Source organism: Bos mutus, chromosome 14 (genome assembly GCF_027580195.1).
Source record: "Bos mutus isolate GX-2022 chromosome 14, NWIPB_WYAK_1.1, whole genome shotgun sequence".
Lineage (NCBI taxonomy): Eukaryota > Metazoa > Chordata > Mammalia > Artiodactyla > Bovidae > Bos > Bos mutus.
This window is the reverse complement of record NC_091630.1, coordinates 78173196-78192288: the sequence shown is the minus strand read 5'-3', so window position 1 is coordinate 78192288 and position 19093 is coordinate 78173196. Positions and strand designations below refer to the sequence as shown.

The 19093-nt window shown below is 44.7% G+C and overlaps 1 pseudogene; it reads left to right on the top strand.

Moving 5' to 3' along the window:
* Positions 1–17729: 17729 nt before the first annotated feature.
* LOC102273248 (small ribosomal subunit protein eS25 pseudogene) lies at positions 17730–18082 on the top strand (annotated as a pseudogene).
* The last annotated feature ends 1011 nt before the right edge of the window (positions 18083–19093 follow it).

The following is a 19093-nucleotide window of genomic DNA, read 5'->3' as shown; positions in this document are numbered from 1 at the left end:
ACCCTTATGGCAGAAAGTGAAGAGGAAGTAAAAAGCCTCTTGATGAGAATGAAAGAGGAGAGTGAAAAAGTTGGCTTAAAGCTCAACATACAGAAAACGAAGATCATGGCATCCGGTCCCATCACTTCATGGCAAATAGATGGGGAAACAGTGGTAACAGTGTCAGACTTTATTTTTCTGGGCTCCAAAATCACTGCAGATGGTGACTGCAGCCATGAAATTAAAAGACGCTTACTCTTTGGAAGGAAAGTTATGTCCAACCTAGATAGCATATTCAAAAGCAGAGACATTACTTTGCCAACAAAGGTCCATCTAGTCAAGGCTATGGTTTTTCCAGTGGTCATGTATGGATGTGAGAGTTGGAGTGTGAAGAAAGCTGAGCACCGAAGAATTGATGCTTTTGAACTGTGGTGTTGGAGAAGACTCTTGAGAGTCCCTTGGACTGCAAGGAGATCCAACCAGTCTGTTCTAAAGGAGATCAGTCCTGGGTGTTCATTGGAAGGACTGATGCTGAAGCTGAAACTCCAATACTTTGGCCACCTCATTCGAAGAGTTGACTCATTGGAAAAGACTCTGATGCTGGGAGGGATTGGGGGCAGGAGCAGAAGGGGATGACAGAGGATGAGATGGCTGGATTGCATCACTGACTCGATGGACATGAGTTTGGGTAAACTCCAAGAGTTGGTGATGGACAGGGAGGCCTGGCGTGCTGAGATTCATGGGGTCATAAAGAGTCGAAAACAACTGAGCGACTGAACTGAACTGAACTGAACCTTACATGTAACAGTTTGTGTTGTTAGAACTTAAATCTAGGTCCTTCAGACTTCAAGCACTACAGATTTTCCTTTTTGAATTTATTTTCAAACAATATGAAAGAGTAAATAGTGTAAAATTTTATGCCCACCCACCCCATCCCCTAGCCACCCAGCAGGCCCATCTCTGAACAGCCATCATCATTTTTATTGGTTTCCTTTTAAAGTTTATGCAAATATAAGAATTATTAATGTATAATATTTTCTTCCCTTTTACTAAAAGCTAATATGTTTAATTAATATATTTATTAAAGTGTTTATTGAAGTATAGTTGATTTATAATGTTGTGTTAATTTCTTCTGTATAGCAATGTGACTCAATTATACTTATCCATATATCCACTCTTTTTTAGATTCTTTTCCCATATAGGCCATTACAGAGTACTGAGTAGAGTTCCTGTGCTATACCATAGGTCCTTATTATGTATCTACTTTATATATTGTTGATTTAGTCGTTCAGTCACGTCTGACTCTTTTGTGACCCTATGCACTGTAGCCCCGCCAGGCTCCTCTGTCCATGGGATTTCTCAGGCAAGAATACTGGGCGGGGCGGGGGGGGGTTGCCATTTCCTTGTCCAGGGAATCTTCCGGACCCAGGGATCGTGCCTGTGGCTCCTGCATTGGCAGGTGGGTCTTTACCACTGAGCCACCTGGGAAGCCCACTTTATGTACAGTAGTGTGTATATATCAGTCCAATCTCCCCATGTATCCCTCCCCTTGCCCTTAGCCTTGGTAACCATAAGTTCGTTTTCTAAATCTGTGGAAACTATTTTTGTTTTGTAGATAAGTTCTTTTGTACCTTATTTTTTAATACTGAAAGCTAATATATGTTACATGCTATTATGCATTTTTCTCTTCTCCAGGAATTTCTCACCTTAACGACATAAATTCTCTCCAGAGTTATTCATAGAGTGTCCTCATTTTTTCCCCTCATGTTTGCATAGTATTCCATCATATTGATGATTTTCCCAGTCCTCTATTGTGGATATTGAGAATTGTTGTATCTTTTGTTACTCCAATACATTGATTATATTTGTATATACCTCATTTTATACACATGCAAGTACATCTGTAGGATAAAGTGGGATTGCTAAATTATAGGCTATATGCGTTTGTAATTTTGACAGATGCTGTTGAACCATCTTCCACGAGGCTTATACCAATAAGACATTCCACCAGCAAGCTTCAGAGTGTCTCTTTCTACTCAGCCTCATCAGCTGAACAGCTTGTCAACTTCAGGGTTTTCCTTATCTGATAGATTTTTTTTAAGTGGTATCTAACTGCAGTTTCAATATGCATTTTTCTTCTTATGCCTGAGATTGAGCATCTTTTCATGTGTTTAAGGTTCAATCCCTTTTCCCATGCCGGTTCTCTTAGCCGTGACACCAGGCTGCCTCCCGTTACCTTGGCACCCCTACACCAGGCTTCCTTAGGGGAATGAGGGTGATGTGGTAGGCAGAGCTCTGGACCAGTTTGAGGGTTCGGATCCTCATTCTGAAAAGTCTCCAGAATGAAAAGACTCTTAGGCACTAACACGGTGGCTCTTCCAGCTGTGCAGCTGGGGATGTCTAGATCCACCATCCAGGAGACCCAGTCTCTGCAATCTGCCACTGAATCTTTGTGTCTTTCTGCTTGAATACTTCCTGATAGGGAGCCCAGCTTCCTCGCAGGCACTCTATTTTGTTACTGGATAGCTTCAGTGGGAAGATCCCCTGGAGAAGGAAATGGCAACCCACTCCAGTGTTCTTGTCAGGGAAATCCCATGGACAGAGGAGCGTGGCAGGCTGTAGTCCATGGGGTCACAAAGAGTCAGACACGACTGAGCGACTAACACTTTAGTAACTTTAGTAGCTTCTATCGGGGAACTTCATTCCCTGTAGAAAATCAGGGATTGAAGTCCATTTTCAAACTAGGAATTCCAAACTGGAATCTTCTTAGTCTTTCTTCTGGAGACTTCCAGAAAGAGTTTGACCCCTTCTTTCCCCTGGAAGTGTGACCTTGAGCATATCATTGGACCTCTCTGGGCTTCAGTTTCTCTACCTGTGAGAGGACAAGTTTTGCTTCCTATTGGCCACTGTTCCTCTGTGGCATTAGCCCCACTCACGTAGAATTAATTCATAACAGAGTGGGCAGATTTATTGGAAAATCCAAAGTCAGTGTAGACTTCCAGGTTGGTGTGACTCAGTGGCTCAGGGATGGGCCTGAGACTCAGTTTCTTCCAGGCTATCTGCTTTACCTTCTGCAGAGCTTCAGCTTCAAAGCAGAGGGCAGATGCTGTCGCTGAAGAGTGAAGATGCTTTTTTCCCAGAAGCTCAAGGAATCTCTGCCTGCCCCTCATTGAACAGCACTGGTCCATCAACAACATCCCATCTCTGCACTGGTACCTGGGGCCAGGGAATGGAATGCCTGATTGGAGCTGGCACAGCAGCAGCTTTTCTGTAGTAAAGGGGCTGTGAGAGGGAGGAATGGCCATCCATTTGAAAGCAGAGATTTCTATAAAATGAAAAAAAATTATTTATTTATTTGGCTGTGCCAGGTCTTAGGTGTGGCATATGGGATCTTTAGTTGCAGCATGTGGGATCTAGTTCTCTGACCAGGGCTTGAACCCATGCCCCCTGCATCAGGAGCACAGTCTTAGCCACTGGACCCCCAGGAAAGTTTCAAGAGGTTTCTTAACAAAAGAAGCAGTGAATGCGGGCGAGGCACCCGTACGGTGCACTTTAGGGGTGTATGGTTCCCTTTCTGGTTCTAACACTTTGTGATTCTGGATGGATGAAATCCTAGATGTGATTCTGATCAAAGAGGATAATTACTTAATGCGTTTGTGCCTCTGCTTGTCTTTTCTTCCCACATCTGCTGGGCTTCCCCTCGGTGCTGAGGTGGACTGCTTGCATTTGCTCTATAAAACTCTTGCTCAAAAAACCTGCAGACCAGCTTACTCATGAGGTAACAAGACACATCGTTGTTTGTTTAACAAGAGAACATGTCCTGAAGATAGAAAAGACATTGAATTTCTTGCCGAAAGAAGAGAACTTCCTGTAAAGGCTCAGATTTGCAGTGCTGTCTGTTTGCTATTGAACGTTTCCACTTTTCAGTAGGTGGCCTTAAGGTGTGGGGAGGGGATCTGTGCTGTGCCCTCAGTAACTGCCACTGTTTATGGGAGCATACTTACTTTACCTCTCTAAGCCTCAGTTTCCTGATCTATAGAATGGGGCAGAAACTCCTCCACAGTTATAAATTCATTATTATATTGCCAGCACTTATAGCACAGTTTGTGGTACACAGAGTGCATTTGATAGGTTAAATACTTGTTAAGTAAATGAATTTTTTTTTGCATGGTTGTTATGTGGATTAAAATGGGACAATATAATAAGTATATATCAGTACACAGTAGTTCTCAGAGCAGTGTCCGACATACAGAAGGCACCAGCAGATGGTCGCCCTTGTTTCTACCATTATTATTTATTATTACCATTATTACTTGCTATTAGCATTATTATCCATTATTATACTTATAATTACCATTGTGAGGAATAGCTTGTGGGAGGGCTGATGGAATCGTCCTTCGTCATGAAAACTGCTCTTCCTGGCCCCTTGGGTGAATCTGTTCCTTTTCCGTTTGTCCTGCTGCCAAGGGACCAACCAGTGATTTCTCATCCGCACATGGGAAATCCCTGGCCTTGGAGCCTGAGCTTGCAGGCGGGGCCATAAAATGATCAGAAATCACAGTGGACTCATGCCCACCCTCCCTTCTCCAACTATGCTACCACCTCTCAGAATGCACGGGCTCCTCTGGGTCTGACTCACTTTAAATTCATTTCAAATTGGTTGGGGGTTTTCCAACTAATCTGAGCCACCTGCTTAGTCTGACCCAAATCCCTCCAGCTGAATCTAAGTTCAACCAAGAGAGAGACGCTTTTTGCCCCAGAGAGGGAAACAGCGTCAGGGAGAGGCGCGTGCTCCTGCCATGTCGCCTACCTTCTTAAGATCAGAGCAAGAGCTTATCATTTTCTTCAAGCTAGTTGCTTTCCACTTCTTTCTTGTTTCTTTTTTTCCTTTTCTTTTGGCTTCTTAAAATCAAACCCAACTTGTCACCCAGGTGCTGGGCCCAGACAGAACCAGTTTCAGGAGGAAAGAAAAGGCCACAGAGTTCCGCAAAGCTAATTGCTTTCAGGCGGGCTGGCCTGCTCATTTGTTCTCTCCACAGAGTCCTAACTGGGGCTCATTTTGGAAGCTGGCTGCAGCAAGGGAGAAGATGGGAGTGTTGGAGGAAAGGAGGGAGGGAAAGAGAGGGTGATCAGAGAGAGGAGAAAGGGAAAAATGAAGAAGGCGCCTGGTGTGGTCTCATGTAACCTGCTCCACGCCACTGAGAATTCTTGTTTCCCCCATTTCTTGCAGATGAAAGGAGCTTGCCCTAGTCTCCTAGCTAGGATGGGGTGGGGCCTCCAGCCCGGTTCTGCACATCTTCAAAACTCTTGGATGAACTCTAGTCCTGTGTCAATCCCCATGGAAAGGCTTTCATGGTCAAATAATTTTGGAAACTGTGGAATATTATCCTGCTGGCAATTCAGAGTTTGCATTAAGCAATTAGGACCCCTGAAGTGAAAGTGTTAGTGCTTAGTCATGTCTGACTCTTTGTGACCCCGAGGACTGTAACCCACCAGTCTCCTCTGTCCATGGGATTCTCCAGGCAAGAATACTGGAGTGGGTTGCCATTTCCTTCTCTAGGAGATCTTTCCGATCTGGGGATTAAAGCTGTTATGTAAATAGATAATAATAGTGCAATGTGTTCAGCTGTTTGTTAGAAGTATGGAATACTGTGGAAATTATAAGAACAGAGAAATCCGTGATCTGGGTATTTGCAAGATGGGAATAGAAGCTGGAAAGAAGTTTCAATAAAAATAATAAAAATAGATACAAGGTCCTTTCACCTCTAGTGTCCCATTTGATCTTCAGAAAACTACTATCTGTTAGGTATGAATATTCTTCCCATTTTGCAGATGAGAAAACTGAGGTCTGAAGAAAAAGAAGCAAAACTGGTATGTGAGTCTAGAGCTTCTGATTCCAGTGTCTGTTATTCCTTTTTCACAGCCTACCCTCTCTGGGTATGTTTTTCTGGCTTGTTTTTCCTATGATCAGACAGACGTCGGCACCCACAGCCTGAATGCTTTGAGGATGTGGTTCACTCTCCCTGGCGCATCCCTGAGGAGCTAACAACCAATTAGCCATTTCATCCCATCCCTTTTCTCACCCCTGCCTGTCTCTCCTCTCAGTTTTTTCTTTAATAAAGTGGAAACAGTAATAGCAATAAAATCTCCCTCAGAGGGCTCAGAACTTAGGGAGAAAATGTGTATGACCTGGGATGGAAATTATAAAATACTACTCCAATATGGAAGATCATTGTAATTATCTCTGCTGGCACACACTCGCAAAAAACAGGCAACAATAACCAATAATAGCTACTGTGCTTTGGTAGGTTACTACGTGCCTGCTGCTCTGTCAAGCACCCTATCTACAATACCTAATTTAGTTCTCCCAGCAATCCAGCAAGGGAGGAGCCCTTGTCCTCACATTACGCATAAGGAAACCCAGACTTGGTCAGGTGAAGTCATGCAATCTGGATTTGAATCCAATGAGATATTAAAATCTGCTTTCCAGAAATCCAGGTTAAGTCAGGAGAAAAGCCTTCTGGTTCCTCCCACTGCATGCTCCCTGCCCGCCTGCCCGCCCCCACCTCTGCTATGAGCCTCCCCTCTTACCATTATTAGCCTTTGCCTGACTGTATCTGTCTTACACACCCAGGCCCCTGCTTTGCCCTTGTGCTACCAGCAGGAACACGGAACAGACCTGAGGTCGGGAGGAGGGACTTTGGTTCTTCTGGGTTCTGGGGAGCAGCTCAGAGGCTGGCCTGCCTGCCATCCCTTTTGGCTTGTGTGCCAGCCCCTCAACCTGGAGAGTGAATGCGGTCCGAGGGCCCAAGCTGAGGACGGAAAAAGACAAAGGATGCGTGGGCGGCAGCTTCCCTGGGTACGTGGCGACCAGGCATGTTTGGGGCTGGCTCGTCCCAGTCTTGAGGAGCCCAGGTGCCTGCCACTAGAGCCACCACCAGGGTCCATGTCGTGACTGTCTGTGGCTGTGTCTGAAAGCCCTAGAGACACCCTCAGAGATATTTGGAATATTTGGTTGCTCTTCAGTTGCTTCTGTTTTCTTGGAAAGCTTAGGCTGCCTGACAAGATGTGACCTGTCCATGAATGTGTACATGTACGTGTGTGCTCAGTTGCTCCGCGTGTCTGACTCTTTGCGACCCCATGGACTGTGGCCCACCAGGCTCCTCTGCCCTCGGGATTTTCCAGGCAGGAATACTGGAGTGGGTTGCCATTTCCTTGTCCAGGGACTCTTCCCCATCCAGGGATAGAACCTGTGTCCCCTTCACCTCCTGCATTGGCAGGTGGGAATATTATTTGTCAGTAAAAAGAAAGGGCTTACTGGTCCATGTTACAACATGGGTGAACCTTGAAAACATGCTGAGTGAAAGAAGCCAGTCGCACATGGCCGCGTACTGTGATTCCGTTTATATGAGATGTCCACAACAGGTGAGTCTTCCACAGACACAGAGGGTAGATTAGTAGTTGCCTGGGACTGGGTGAGATGGGGGCTTGAGGTATGGCCTTTATTTTGGGGAGTTGAAAAAATATTCCTCCATTTACTGTAATGGTTATTACGCAACTCTGTGAATATACCAAACATATTGAGTTGTATACTCTTAAGTGGGTGAACTGTATGGTATGTGAATCGTGTCTCAATAAAGGTGTTATAAAAATACAGAATGCAAGAGAGAGGTGTTGGTGGCTTGGCCGCAGAAAGTTCTTGTGCCTTGGAGCCGTTTTTGGATTAACCACCTTTCCCCAGGCTGTCCATATTTAGTTCCTCAAACCTTGTAACAGGTCGGCCTCTAACGCTGTTCTGCCTTCCTTCCTGTTTTCACAGGCTCCTCCTTAGCTCTGGGCTTCCTGGTGGCTCAGATGGTAAAGAATCTGCCAGCAATGCAGGAGACCTGGGTTTGATCCCTGGGCTGGGAAGATCCCCTGGAGGAGGAACTGACAGCCTGCTCCAGTATTCTTGCCCGAGAAATCCCATGGACAGAAGAGCCTGGTGGGCTACAGTCCGTGGGGTCGCAAAGAGTCGGACACAACTGAGTGGCTAAACACTTTCACTTCCTTGTTTCGAGCCTCTTATCTCTGTCTTTCTGTGCCCCTGGGGTTCTCAGACTCCTGTGCCGACAGTCTCCTCTGCCCAGACTTGCAGGGTTGGCTGACGTGCTCAAGATCTGCCATCTGGGTCTGTCCCTTATTTTGTTCTTGCCCCGTCTACCGGGTCCTGGCGACCTTGCCTTGCTCCCCACATCTCCATCCTGGAGCCAAAGTCCTGACAAAGGTGATACATCTCCATCTTGGCTCTGCCCCTGAACAGATCTAGCCCCGCTGTGACGCCTGACATGATCACAGCCACAGAGCTGATAAGGGGCAGAGTTGAAAGGTCATACCAAATGCCTTTGATGGCTCCCCACTGCTCACAGGATGGAGGCCAGAATCCTTAACAAAGCCCTCCACAAGCTGGTCCCTGTTCCCCTCATTTCTCACTGCTCTACCCACCAGACGCTGTGCTCTGCGAACTCCTCTTTGTTTCTCAAAAGTACCACGTTCTCTCTTGCTGCTGGGCCATCCCATGTGCTTTCCTCTTTGCTGAGACTGTTCTTCTTGACATCTGTCGGGCTTTTCAGCAAATCTTAGATCTTGACCTAGGCATTGCTCATTCTAGGAAATCCTCTCTCCCACACCCTCCAGGGCTGTCTCAGGTGTATACATCCTTTATCTCATTAATTATCATCCTCAGCTCTTAAGTTATTATCCCTTTATTTGTTTCTGCCACTAGATTGCAAGGGTGTGGAACTTGTTTTACTCATTGTGCTAGTTACTAATACCTGAGACAATAGATGCTTGCTTAATACAGGAGTGGAAAATGAAAACTGTGTCCAACACAGTATCCTAATGACTGCAGATGATGTAACTTGACTAGGATATCCGTATTACTCAGTTCAGTTCAGTCGCTCAGTTGTGTCCGACTCTTCGCGACCCCATGAATCGCAGCATGCCAGGCCTCCCTGTCCGTCACCAACTCCTGGAGTTCACTCAGACTCACGTCCATCGAGTCAGTGATGCCATCCAGCCATCTCATCCTCTGTCGTCCCCTTCTCCTCCTGCCCCCAATCCCTCCCAGCATCAGAGTCTTTTCCAATGAGTCAACTCTTCTCACGAGGTAGCCAAAGTACTGGAGTTTCAGCTTCAGCATCATTCCCTCCAAAGAAATCCCAGGGCTGATCTCTTTCAGAATGGACTGGTTGGATCTCCTTGCAGTCCAAGGGACTCTCAAGAGTCTTCTCCAACACCACAGTTCAAAAGCATCAATTCTTCGGCACTCAGCCTTCTTCACAGTCCAACTCTCACATCCATACATGACCACAGGAAAAACCATAGCCTTGACTAGACGAACCTTTGTTGGCAAAGTAATGTCTCTGCTTTTGAATATCTGTATTACTAGAAGATAGAATTTCCTCACTGTGGTTGGTCCTCCTTATAACCGGACTTTACAGGGAGATCCCAGCGACAATGTTACAATGTTATTTACTAATGTTAAACATTACAAGACTTCCCTGGTGGTCAGCAGTGGTTAGGAATCCACCCCTGGTTGGGGAGCTAAGACCCAACATGCTGTGTGGCATGGCCCTCCCCCCCTCAATTTTTTTTAAATACTGAAGAAATTTTTACAACATATTATTGCTCTTTTAAATTTTTATCCCTAGAAGAATGTTGATCTTTGGAGTGAGACAGAAATAGTTTCCAGTGCAGGCTACTCTCCATCCTGACTGTAATGATGATCCTCTTTGAGTCTCAAGTTCTGGGAAATGGGAATAATATTTTCTGCTCACAGGCTTAATTTGAGGAGAGAATGAAATAATGTAATAAAAGGACTTAGTATAAGACCTGGCACAAAATAAGTATTTTCTAAATGTTAGCCATTATTAATGGCACCCCACTCCAGTACTCTTGCCTGGAAAATCCCATGGGCAGTGGAGCCTGGTAGGCTGCAGTCCATGGGGTCGTGAAGAGTCGGACACGGCTGAGCGACTTCACTTTGACTTTTCACTTTCATGCATTGGAGAAGGAAATGGCAACCCAGTCCGGTGTTCTTGCCTGGAGAATCCCAGGGACGGGGGAGCCTGGTGGCCTGCCGTCTGTGGGGTCGCACAGAGTCGGACACGACTGAAGCGACTTAGCAGCAGCAGCCATTATTAGCATTACCACGAGGATAGTAAAAACTGCCTTGATTGGCAATGAGATGCTTGACAGATGGAAGCTGTATTAATATTACTATTATGATGAAGGAATGCTTGTGGTTTTATTCTGATGACTCTGGGAGGGGTTGGCTAGAAGCTGCTCTCTGAGGATTCAGGGAAGCGGGAGCTGTTGCTGGGAAGGTTCTTTCTTGGGTTTTCTGCTGGGAGACATTAAAGTGGACAGTTCTGGTTGGACTCAGCCTGGGAGAGCATTGAAATTGTGCATGTCTGCTCAGTTGCTCAGCCGTGTCCAGCTCTTTGCAACCCCACAGACTGTAGCCCACCAGGCTCCTCTGTTCATGGGGTTATCCCAGCAAGAATACTAGAGTGGGTTGACTTCCTACTCCAGGGGATCTTCACGACCCATGATTGAAGCCACGTCTCCTGAGTCTCCTGCATTGGCAGGTGGGTTCTTTATACTGATGTGCCACCTAGGAGAGGCAGAGCGTTGAAAGGGAGCCCTTTAAAGGTTAGGAACATTCTTGGGGCAGCTCGCTTCTTTTGGGCAAAGCGCAGCATGGTGCTCTGCAGAAACCCTTATGCAGGAGCTTGGGGATCTTTTCTTCTGGAAGCTCAAAGGGATGCAAAGACCGCCCAGGACAGCATTTGGAGTTGCAAGGGATGGAGTGAGAGTGTTTAAAAGAAACCTTTGTACTTGGAAAACACCATGTCTGTGAAGTTCTATTGAGACCTTGCAGACAAACCTTGATGACAAGCATTCGAACTGCCAGGCGGCTCAGCTGCTGAGCTGATGGCGTTTTGGCTCTGGCCTGAGACTTTTAGGGGCTGCTCTATCTACAACATGCTTCTTGGACTGAGTCTGCCCTCTCTCCCTTCCAAAGGCTAGCCTTTAGGGGTGTTTTTCTTCCCATTTAAGAACTGGGCTGTGAGCTAGGGTACAGAAGCCCAGGGGTTTGGGTGTTGGGAGCAGTAAGTCTGTTGGCAATCTGGTTTCTGCCCCTGCCTTCTGATTAAGGGTACAGTGCCTTTCATGCTGAGGCCAGTGGCTTATGACTTCTTGGAGGTGTGGTGAGACTTTTGAAGCTTAGAGTGTCCGAAGAGGGTGGATTTGGGGGCCTGGGCAGAGCCGAGCTGGAACGTTGTCTTTTACCCTGATGACTGAACAACAACAACTTTATTTTGTAGTTGTTGTATGTATTTCAAGTACACAGTCTGAAAATCCTGCCAGACAATTTTATCATTTTTGCTTTTAACTATCATACATATTTTAAAGAACCTAAGAAGAGAAAAACAGACATATAAGTAATGTGTCATTTTTCTCTGGCTGTCATTTTTCAAGACTTTTCTTTGGGCAGTTTATGATGTACCTGGATGTGGAAATCATGGATTTGAAAGCATTTTTTGTTTGGCACAAGATATATATAAGAAGGACTCTGTGCATTGAGGGTACAAGTTTTATGAATCCACATAAAACATCAAAAACTCAATTGAGTGTAATATCAAGTATCTTCTAAGAGTTATATTCCTAAGAATACAAAAGAATGAAAAATTCCATCCAATCTCAAAGTTTTAGAAATTACATTTCTTAGGCTATCATTTGGGCAGCCATAAAAAAATATCTGGGTCACTTTTTTAAAAAGGTTTTTTTGATGTGGACCATTTCTAAAGTCTGTTGAATTTGTTACAGTATTGTAACAAATTCTGTTCTACATTTTGGTTTTTGGCCACAAGGCACATGGGATCTGAGCTCACCAAATGGGATTGAACCCACAACCCCTGCATTGGAAGGCGAAGTCTCAACCACTGGACAGCCAGGGCAGTCCCTCTGAGTCACTTTTAAACAACAGATGTTTATTTCGTACAGTTCTAGTGGTTGGAAGTCCAAGATCAGGGTTCCAGCATTGTTGGGTGAGGGTTGCAGACTTCTTGTTATATCTTTACATGGTGGAAGGGGTGAGGGAGTCCTCCGGCTTCTCTTAATAAGAGCACTAATCCCAGCCATCAGGGACTTGCCCTCATGACCTAATCATCTCCCAAAGGTCTGCCTCCTAATACACTGGCCTGCCCTGTCACGTTGGGCATTAGGCATTCAGCTTATGGATTTGGGGGGTACACAAATATTCAGATCAAAACAATCACTGATTAAAAAAAATCTTAGTCTGTAGGAAGAAAGACATCTGTACATTGGGGAGGTTATGTACTATAGTGGAGCCTCATACTTTTGTAGTAAAAGAATTAGGTAATGGTGACTCAGATGGTAAAGAATCTGCCTGCAATGCAGGAGACATGGGTTCAGTCCCTGGGTCAGGGTGATCCTCTGGAGAAGGGAATGGCAACCCACTCCAGCATTCTTGCCTGGAAAATTCCATGGACAGAGGAGCCTGGTGGGCTACAATCCATGGGGTCATGAAGTTGGACACAGATGAGCGACTAACACACACACACACACACACACACACACACACACACACACAGTGATCCCCCCAAGAATGTGGGCTAACTGATTGCTCTCCTGCTGAAGTTATGGAAGAAATGATATATTAACACTTATGGAGATTCCCTGGTGATTTAGTAGCTAGGACTCTGTGCTCTCACAGTTGAGGATATGGGTTCAAACACTGGGGGACTAAGATCTCATATGCTGTGCGGTGCAGCCAAAAAAAGAAGAAGAAATGATACTAACATTTATAAAGAAGGTCACAAGCAAGAATCTCGGCAGCTTGCTCTGTTCCACATCTCTATTAGTAGGTGAAGTCAACTGCAACAACGAAACAGGCCTCAAGCGGCCTGGGGCCCTTCCAAGTGTCAGGATGATTATGAGGGCTACAATTCAAAGGACTATGGGGCTGCAAACCAGATGACACCATCAGGGGACAGCTTGTGATGGCTCCAACCCTTGGAGGACGTATTACTGACTTTGTCCAAGACACATGTCTATTCCAATTCCTTTTCATCCTGAGCGTGAGCAGCCAAGACCACACTGGACTCAATACCAACCCAGGCCTCCAGCCAGGAGATGATGTACATGAAGGACTTCTGAATAAGGAACTGGCTCACAAGTGAATGCTCACAGCAGAAATTAACACAATGTGGTAGATCAACTGTATTTCAATAAAGTAAAATTTAAATAAAGATAGTTATGGGACTTCCCTGGTGGCCCAGTGGTTAAGAATCTGCCTGCCAGTGCAGGGTGACATGGGTTTGATCCCTGGTCCAGGAACTGAGATCCCACATGCCTCGGAGCAACTAAGCCCATGGGTCACATTTACTGAGCCCACACTCTAGAGCCTGTGCTCTGATGAGAAGCCTGTGCATCGCCACTTGAGAGTAGCCCCTGCTTGCCACAACTAGAGAAAGCCCACACAGCAATGAAGAGCCCGTGTGCCACAAGGAAGACCCAGTGCAGCCAAAAATAAATAAAAGATCATCACCTCTCATCCTCTTTGCCATGTTTTAAGCAAGTCATAAGGGAGGAGATTGTACAAGAACTCAAGGGGGAGGGGATTGTCACCTTAGGGCATATTTACCATACCGGGTTATGAGATGATAAAGAGCTGGCTCATTGGAAAAGACCCTGATGCCAGGAAAGATTGATGGCAGGAGGAGAAGGGGGCGACAGAGGATCAGATGGTTGGATGGCATCACTGATTCAATGGGCATGAGTTTAAGCAAACTCTGGGAGATAGTGAAGGACAGGAAGTGGGGCATGCTGCCGTTCATGGGGTTGCAAACAGTTGGACACGACTGAGCAACTGAACAACAACAAACCTGAATTTCTCTATGACTCCATGGTTTACTGGATGTGTATCTTTCAGTGAGCCATTTCACTTTGCTTGATATTTCATTTCATCTTTGAATTGGAGCTAATCATTTGCTCCCTGCTCATGTCACACTGTCAACAAACTGTGACAAACCGTGACAAACTGTCAACAAGCTGTGGAAAATTCTGAAAGAGATGGGAATACCAGCCCACCTGACCTGCCTCCTGAGAAATCTGTATGCAGGTCAGGAAGCAACAGTTAGAACTGGACATGGAACAACAGACTGGTTCCAAATCGGGAAAGGAGTACATCAAGGCTGTATATTGTCACCCTGCTTATTTAACTTACATGCAGAGTGCATCATGAGAAATGCTGGGCTGGATGAAGCACAAGCTTGAATCAAGAATGCTGGGAGAAATATCAATAACCTCAGATATGCAGATGACACCGCCGTTATGGCAGAAAGTGAAGAACTAAAGAGCCTCTTGATGAAAATGAAAGAGGAGAGTGAAAAAGTTGGCTTAAAACTCAACATTCAGAAAACTAAGATCATGGCATCCAGTCCCATCACTTCATGGCAAATAGATGGGGAAACAATGGAAACAGTGAGAGATTTTATTTTTCTGGGCTCCAAAATCACTGTAGATGGCGATTGCAGCCATGAAATTAAAAGATGCTTGCTCCTTGGAAGAAAAGCTATGACCAACCTAGACAGCATATTAAAAAGCAGGGACATTACCTTGCCAACAAAGGTCTGTCTGGTCAAAGCTATGGTTTTCCAGTAGTCATGTATGGATGTGAGAGTTGGACTATAAAGAAAGCTGATGCTTTTGAACTGTGGTGTGGGAGAAGACTCTTGAGAGTGCCTTGGACTGCAAGGAGATCCAACCAGTCCATCCTAAAGAAGATCAGTCCTGGGTGTTCATTGGAAGGACTGACATTGAAGCTGAAACTCCAATACTTTGGCCACCTGATGTGAAGAACTGACTCATGCGAAAAGACCCTGATGCTGGGAAAGATTGAAGGTGGGAGGAGAAGGGGATGACAGCTGATGAGATGGTTGGATGGCATCACTGAGGTGAGGGACATGAGTTTGAGTAGGCTCTGGGAGTTGGTGATGGACAGGGAGGCCTGGCATGTTGCAGTCCAGGTTGGAAAGAGTCGGACACAACTGAGCGACTGAACTGACATGTCACACTTTCTGGGAAGATTAAATGAGATAATGTTCAGAAGCTGTAGCTATGAGATTATGATGTATTAATGAACATAAATGGATTACCCAGATGAAGCTTTTATTAGAACTAGTTATCTTCCTTGGAAGTGAACAAATGTTGGGTTGCATACATTTCTGATCTCTCTGTTGTCAGGGGCTTAAATACACTTGGATAACAAAAGAGTATGTATAATTTTATAGAGACATTTATAGTTTAATCAATTATGCTAATGGGAAATGTATATGCGAAAGTCTTGACAACTAAGAGACTCTTGAGAGTACTTTTTCAGAATTATTTAAGACATCATAAATATAGATTATATGACTTTTGCATAATATCCTGCCAGCCACAGATGCCTGCCAAATAAATGCAGGGCTGGAGTCATGCGATGAATTATGAGTCAAAAGAGCAAACTTCTGAATCTGGCGCTACCAGAGCCGCAGAACGTGTCTGTGACCCTGGGAAAGTAAGTTGACTACACGAGTGAATTGACTTCAGTTTCCTCATTTGTGAAAATGAGGAGGGTGAGTTCCAGAACCTCCGAGATGCCTTCCAGCTCAAAGATGCTCAGAACCAAAATGGCGATACCCTTTCCTGATTCAACATATTTTTAGGTTTTGGTTATAGGAAGCAGATCCAACTATCACATATCTCTCTTGTGAGTATCTGTCTGTTTACCCTGCAATTTTTTTTAAATCCAGGATAAATTTTATCCCAGTAGTTAATTGACAAAGAGGATAACAGGGACTCTAGAAAGCCTGAGTGTCAAGATAATGCGCATGCTTGTCAGTCCGTGTAAGCTGCCCAGGGTCTGTGACTTTTAGCTAAAATCCATTTAGGAGAAATCTCCCATCAAGTATTTTTTTTTAATAATTTATTTATTTTTGGCTGCGCTGGGTCCTCCTCTAGTTGCAGTGAGTGGGGGCTGCTCCTTTTTGCAGCGTGCGGGCTTCTCGTTATGGTGGCTTCTCTTGAAGTGGAGCATGGCTTTGGGCGTGCGGGCTTCAGTAGATGTAGCATGCAGGCTTCGTAGTTGTGGCCTGTGGGCTCTGGAGCTCGGGCTCAGTGTTTGTGGTACACCGGCTTGGTTGCTCTGTGTCATGTGGAATTTTCCCGGACCAAGGATCAAAATGGCGTCTTTTACATTGTTAGGCAGGTTTTTACCCACTGAGCCACCAGGGAAGTCACCCATCAAGTATTAATGTCGTATTCTTTGATACCTCAGGGGGCGGGGCGGAAAAAGAGTCCCACCAACGTAACCTATTTACTTTCTTAAAGGGCTGCATTTATGGAATTCCTCCTTTCACCAAAGTGTAGAAATACCTGCTGGTGTTTACACTGCAACTTGAATTGGAGGTTGAGTGTATATGGTGGGTGTTCTGGGGTGTTGCCTCATCTCCCTTTGGGACCAATGCATTCATTGCTCCAGGGGGTGCTGATATTGTCTGCTGATGGCTCACAGCTGGGTTCCTCCCCCCGCATTACCCTCAGCTGAAGAGAGCTGCTCAAACCTATTCCCCCTCCCTGGGGTGGGGCAACTCATTCCCAGTGACTGGTCGTTGCAAGTGTTGTAAAGTAGGAGCATAGAGGCCTGGCTCCATGGCCTCCACTTGGGGTAGCTCTCATGGTCTTTCCTGACTGCAGATTTCCCCATGAGGTTGGCTGAGAACTCTGGAAACAACATTGGCCTTTTGTCCCATGTGTTGTCATCACTGTCTCCATGGGTATTGATCCTGAATTGCTTTACCCACTAGACTAAGGTTTCCCCAAGTAGAAGGTATGTACCTCAGGTAATGTACACAGTAACCTACTGGAGACCAAAGGAGAAATTAGAACTTCTATTTATATGTTTATATCTGGAGAATGGGAGTTGCCAAAGTAGATTGGTGCTTTTTCACTTTTAGCATCCTGGGACCTTTTGCTATGAATATGTGCCCAGGTAAATAACTCTAGTTGTGTCTAACTCTTTGTGACCCTGTGAACTGCAGCACAATAGGCCTCTTTGTCCCTCACCGTCTCCTAGAGTTTGCCCAAGTTCATGTCCATTGAATGGGTGATGCCATCCAGCCATCTCATCCTATGTCACCCTCTTTTCCTTTTGCCTTAAATATTCCCCCACATCAGGGTCTTTTCCAATGAGTAGGCTCTTTGCATCTGGTGGCCAAAGTATTGGAGCTCCAGCTTCAGAATCAGTCCTTCCAATGAATATTCAGGATTGATTTCCTTTAGGATTGACTGGTTTGGTTTCCTTAACTGGCTCTATAGATTATATTAAACTAGAATGAGAATCTCTCCAATGTTTCATAGTGTGACAGTGACATGGTGGTTCACCAGTCATCTGATGGGAAATCATGAACAGTCAAAAGCAAAGAAGAGTTTTGTGTTTTTCCTTTATGAAAAGCAAGTGTTCTGTGTTTACTGATGTTCCTGGGATAACTTGTCTGTCAGCAGCATACTGCTCATCCAATATTAAAAAGCAAAAACCAAAAGCTGTTCAGTCTACCCTTTGATTAAAAGGGGGAAATTTGCCTTTTTGTCCAGCATCTTAGTGAGGTGGCATTGGTTGCAGATCTTATCCTAGCTTCGCTATGCCGCCCAAGAATGACAAGAAGAAAGATGCTGAAAAGTCGGCCAAGAAAGACAAATATCCAGTAAGCAAATCTGGGGGCAAGGCCAAAATGAAGAAGTGGTCCAAAGGCAGAGTTCGGGGCAAACTCAATAATCTAGTGTTGTTTAACAAAGCAACATATTACAAACTCTGTAAAGAGGTTCCCAACTATAAGCTTATACCTCCAGCTGTCATCTCTGAGAGACTGGAGATCCATGGTTCCCTGGCTAGGGCAGCCCTTCAGGAACTCCTTAGTAAAGGATTTATTAACTAGTTTCAAAGCACGGAGCTTAAGTAATTTACACCAGACACACCAAGGGTGGAGATGCATGAACAGGTCCCACCAGCTGTACATTTTGAAAAATAAAACTTTATTAAATAAAAAGGGGGAAGATTTAACAATGATTGAGAAAATAACTCCCATTTTCAAAAGAACTCATGCTCTGGGGGGAAATATTTTGAAAATGGTATTTAGAGACAATGCCATCAGTACTTGATATTTTTGGTCACTGTGTATAAAGTGTGATACTTATTTTTAAAAACCCTTTATCTATGTACTTACGCTTAGAAACAATATTTCATAATCTGTTTAATAATCTTAAATATAAAGAGGTTTGGTGGTGGTGTTGATTTAGTCACTAAGTTGTGTACGACTCTTTGCAACCCCATGGACTGTAGCCTGCCAGGCTCCTCTATCCATAGGATTTCCAAGGCAAGAATACTAAAGTGGGGTGCCATTTCCTTCTCTAGAAAAGGATCTTCCCAACCCAGGGATCTAACCCAGGTCTCCTGCACTGCAGGTGGATTCTTTACTGCTGAGCCACATGGACTTTTAAATCAATTTTTGCCCTCAAATATAAAATGATGATATTAATAGAACATCTTCTAGTTAGTTTGCTGCAGGAACCACTGGTTGATCAAGAAAGATGAAATTTTACTAGTCAAATTTTACTAGCTCAAAAATCTTTGCAAAATGGGAGGCAGAATTGAAAACGAATATCATAATGTAGCCAGCATAGAAAACATTGTAGTCCATTAATTGGACTAATGAGTCTTCAGGAGCTATCCTGGTTAGCTGTAAGGATTATTGAAACCAAGTATTGAAATCTTTGAACTTAAAACCAATATGTGCCACGCTACAAAACGGAAGCAGCATTTTAAAAGCAAGAAAGTATGTTCAATCACATTCCTCTAACTAAAAATGCATCATTATTATTATTCCTTATTTTGGTGAGATTGAAATCTTTGTATCATTAATAAGAAGTGAAAGTGAAAGTGAAGTTGCTCAGTCGTGTCCGAAACTTTGCGACCCTGTGGACTGTAGCCTACTAGGTTTCTCTGTCC